Source organism: Ranitomeya variabilis, chromosome 4, assembly GCF_051348905.1.
Source record: "Ranitomeya variabilis isolate aRanVar5 chromosome 4, aRanVar5.hap1, whole genome shotgun sequence".
Classification (NCBI taxonomy): Eukaryota; Metazoa; Chordata; class Amphibia; order Anura; family Dendrobatidae; genus Ranitomeya; species Ranitomeya variabilis.
In genome coordinates this window covers 638250189-638255271 of record NC_135235.1, presented here as the reverse complement: position 1 = coordinate 638255271, position 5083 = coordinate 638250189, and positions in this window count along the sequence as shown.

The window sequence follows — 5083 nt, the reverse complement described above, 5'->3', positions numbered from 1 at the left end:
ACAACTCCCGATTGCCGACATCATAATTACGCTCCGCAGGCGAAAACTTTCTGGAGAAGAAGGCACACGGCCCCAATCTCAGAAGCATCAACCTCAACCTGAAAAGGAAGAGAAACATCCGGCTGACGCAACACAGGGGCAGAAATAAATCGACGTTTAAGCTCCTGAAAGGCCTCAACGGCCGCAGAGGACCAATTCATCACATCAGCGCCTTTCTTCGTCAAATCGGTCAGGGGCTTAACTACACTGGAAAAGTTAGCAATGAAACGGCGATAAAAATTAGTAAAGCCCAAAAATTTCTGAAGGCTCTTCACAGATGTGAACAACAACCTATATAGAAAGAAACACCAGAGATAATAATTTTTATAAACTGAGGAAAAACACTATAGAAATGAACCCTTAAAAAATTCCATCAGACCAGATTATATTAAATAAAATATATTTTTTATTAAAAATAAATTGCAATCACAAAGAACATCACCAAAACGTATGGAGATTTTTATTACTAAAATTGTATAATCTACAACAGATATTTATTTATTAAGAATATAAAACATACAACTATAGATAATATGTATCTCCTCCAATCGAGGTTTACTTAGGGATAGATAAAAAAAATATATATAAAAATCCTGTATGTGCAAGACAGGGCAAGTCCAAACTGATCAGTATAATAAACATAAAAATATATATAATGCAGCAAATAATAATTTAATAATATAATATGTGATAAAAATCAGTCAAATAAATTTGTGAATAATATGTGTGTATATCCATATATACACACACACACACACACCTATTGTGTGCAGCAAAAATAAATCAATTCATAATAAAGTGCAATAGTGCAATAAAAAATAAATTGCATACAAAACAACCAGTGTGTCCACAAAAGTTGTGAGCCAAAAACAAAAAACAAATAATTATATATTGCTCAGTAAAAGCGCTGCCAAATGTACCAAAATATATTATGAATACTGACCAGTTAGGAGTACCACTGCCCTGCACACACCACTCCAACGCCGTTTCGCTCACTGCTTCATCAGGGAGTCAAAGACAAGGAAAGGAAAGACAGCCCCCCACAAATATTGACTGTGAGTGGAGAGGAAAATGACATACACAGAATGAAATCAGGATTTTAGCAAAGGAGGCCACTTCTACCTAGATAGACAGAATAGGAAAGTATAATGTGCGGTCTGTATTAAAAGCTAGAAAATCCACCGCAGAGTTTCAGGAAAAAACTCCACACCTGACTAATGGTGTGGAGGGCAAATCTGCATTCCCAGAGCTTCCAGCTAAACAGAATATATCATACTGACAAGCTGGACTAGAGAAAACATAATGAGAGCTGAACGATTAAGTCCACAGGAAGTGGACAACAAATGAACAAACAAGGACTTATCTGTGCTGAACTGGACCGACTGTCAGAGAAATCCAAGAGAGATCTGAATCCAACTAAGAAACATTGACAGCTGGCAATGGCTGCAGACCAGAGCCAGGTTAAATAGCAGAACCAAGAGAGACGATCAGTGAAAGCAGCTGCTAATGCTCAATCCAAAGAGCAGCAGTTCCACTTAAAACCACCGGAGGGAGCCCAAGGGCAGAATTCACAAAAGTGCCATTTACAACCACCGGAGGGAGCCCAAGAACGGAATTCACAACACTGTCAGCCTGAAATTCCTGAAGAACCCGTCGTAAATCAGGGGAAATGGCAGAAAGAACCACCCCTTCTTTCAGAATGCCGACCGGTTCAAGGACCTCAGGAGAATCAGGCAAAAAACTCCTAGAAAGGGCATCAGCCTTAATATTCTTAGAACCCGGAAGATACGAGACCACAAAATCAAAACGGGAAAAAAACAAAGACCATCGAGCCTGTCTAGGATTCAGCCGTTTGGCAGACTCGAGGTAAATCAGATTCTTATGATCGGTCAAGACCACAATACGGTGCTTAGCTCCCTCAAGCCAATGTCGCCACTCCTCAAACGCCCACTTCATAGCCAACAACTCCCGATTGCCGACATCGTAATTGCGTTCAGTAGGCGAAAATTTACGGGAAAAGAAGGCACACGGTTTCATCAAGGAACCAACAGGATCCCTTTGAGACAAAACGGCCCCTGCCCCAAACCCAGAAGCGTCAATCTCAACCTGAAACAGAAGAGAAACATCCGGTTGACGCAACACCGGAGCAGAAGTAAATCGACGTTTAAGCTCCTGAAAGGCAGAAACAGCCGCAGAGGACCAATTCGCCACATCAGCACCTTTCTTCGTCAAATCGGTCAAGGGTTTAACCACGCTGGAAAAGTTAGCAATGAAACGGCGATAAAAATTTGCAAAACCCCCAAATTTCTGAAGGCTCTTTATGGACGTGGGTTGAATCCAATCATGAATGGCCTGAACCTTAACCCGGGTCCATCTCAATACATGAAGGAGAAAAAATAAAACCCAAAAAAGAAACCTTCTGCACCCCAAAGAGACACTTAGACCCCTTCACAAACAAAGCATTGTCACGAAGGATCTGAAATACCATCCTGACCTGTTCCACATGAGTCTCCCAATCATCAGAAAAAATCTAAATATTGTCCAGATATACAATCAAGAGCTTATCAATATAAGTCCGGAAGATATCATGCATGAAAGATTGAAAAACAGATGGAGCATTAGTGAGCCCGAACGGCATCACAAGGTATTCAAAATGGTCTTCGGGCATATTGAACGCAGTTTTACATTCATCACCCCGCTTAATACGAACAAGATTATACGCCCCCCGAAGGTCAATCTTTGTAAACCAACTAGCCCCCTTAATCCTTGCAAACAAATCGGAAAGCAAAGGTAAAGGGTATTGAAACTTGACCGTGATCTTATTCAATAGGCGATAATCAATACAGGGTCTCAAGGAGCCATCCTTCTTAGCAGCAAAAAAAAACCTGCTCCCATCGGTGAAGAAGATGGCCGAATATGCCCTTTCTCCAAAGACTCCTTAAAGGGAAACTGTCACCTGAATTTGGAGGGAACAATTTTCAGCCATAGAGGCGGGGTTTTCGGCTGTTTGATTCACCCTTTCCTTACACGCTGGCTGCATGCTGGCTGCAATATTTGATTGAAGTTCATTCTCTGTCCTCCATAGTACACGCCTGCGTAAGGCAAGATTGCCTTGCGCAGGTGTGTACTACGGAAGACAGAGAATGAACTTCAATCCAATATTGCAGCCAGCATGCAGCCAGCGGGTAAGGAAAGGGTGAATCAAACAGCCGAAAACCCGCCTCTATGGCTGAAAATTGTTCCCTCCAAATTCAGGTGACAGTGTCCCTTTAACATAACTCCGCATAGCGGTATGTTCAGGCACAGACAGGTTGAAGAGTCGGCCCTTAGGAAACTTACAGCCTGGAATCAAATCAATCGCACAATCACAGTCCCTGTGCGGTGGAAGAGAACTGGACTTGGGCTCATCGAATACATCCTGAAAATCAGACAAAAACTCTGGAATTTCGGAAGAGGAAGAAGAGGAGATGTGTTATGATCCTAGTGGCAAGGATCGCAAGTCTGACTAGCTAAGTAACTAAACCGACGACTAGCTCTGGGGAAGTGGTAACTAGATTGACCGCAACCTGATCCTATCCGAACACAACTATAGGTAGCCGTGGAACGTTACCTGAAAATCCTAGACGTCTCTTCACGGCCTGAGAAACTGACTATTCCTAGAGGGAAAGTAAAGTCCTCACTTGCCACAGAGAAATGACCCCAAAGATATAGACAAGCCCCCCACAAATATTTACGGTGAGTTAAGGGGAAAGCACAAACGCAGAGATGAAATAGATTTAGCAAATGAGGCCTGCTAACTCTAGATAGCAGAAAATAGGAAGGGAACTGTGCGGTCAATAGAAAACCCTATTCAAAATATCCACGCAGAGATTGCTCGAGCCCCCGCACCAACTAACGGTGCGGGGGAAGCAACTCCGTACCCCAGAGCTTACCAGCAGCAAGAAATCACATATTAGCAAACTGGCCTAAACTCATCATACACAGAAATCATATTGCAGACTGATGAGTAAAAAATAATCAAACAGAAACTTAGCTTCTCATGAAGAGACTGAAAACGAAGATAGTCAGGAGTAATCAGAATAGCACTGAGTACATCGACAGCCGGCAACAAGTGGAGGTGTAGCAGAGCTAAATAGGAACCTCCCTAGTGCATAACGAGGCAGCTGATCCAGCCACAGACCCGCAAGATAACAAACAAAGCCACCAGGGCGAAGTCGGGGACCCACACAGCGACGGCGGTTGGCAAAGCACTGAGCCTTCTCTTGTGACATCTTCAAATTGTCCACCACATGATCCCAAATCTGATGCAACCTATCCACCACAATATCCACTCCAGGACAGTCAGAAGGCTCCACCTGACCCGAGGAAAAACGAGGATGAAACCCCGAATTACAAAAAAAAGGCGAAACCAAAGTAGCAGAACTAGCCCGATTATTAAGGGCTGTGACAAAACACTCCGGGATCGCCTTTGCTGGGGTCAAAGGTCACGTGGTTTGTGCATTGAATCTGAGGCGTACAGCTGGTTACGAAGTATGCTGACCTCTGGTCAGGTTTATTTAAGGTGAAAGCAACATAAAGAAAACAAAGCATAAAAGAAAATCCTTGCCTGTCCGGCACTTACTAGACAAATACGTTCCTATCTAACAACTGGGGGGCTACTCCCACCCAGCAAACATAACACAGGTCATGAGCACAGCTCCTTACTCACATTTGTCCCACACAGACAAGCATTCTGTGTGCCCCAGGCTGACGCCTGATTCCTCCAGCTGGTCATCTTTTGAACCTGCACTAATTAACCCATGAGTATGCTGAAGACACAGAGCAGCCTAACACACATAGGACAGGTATCTAGGCGAGATATACCTGCCCCCAACTACCAGACCGACCTGACTCTTACAGGGCAAATTCAGCCAATGGCAAAAAAGTCACCCAGTCGTCCTGATCAGCAGAAACAAAACATCTTAAGTAGGTTTCCAAGGTCTGATTAGTTCGCTCGGTTTGGCCATTCGTCTGAGGATGGAAGGCCGACGAAAAAGACAAATCA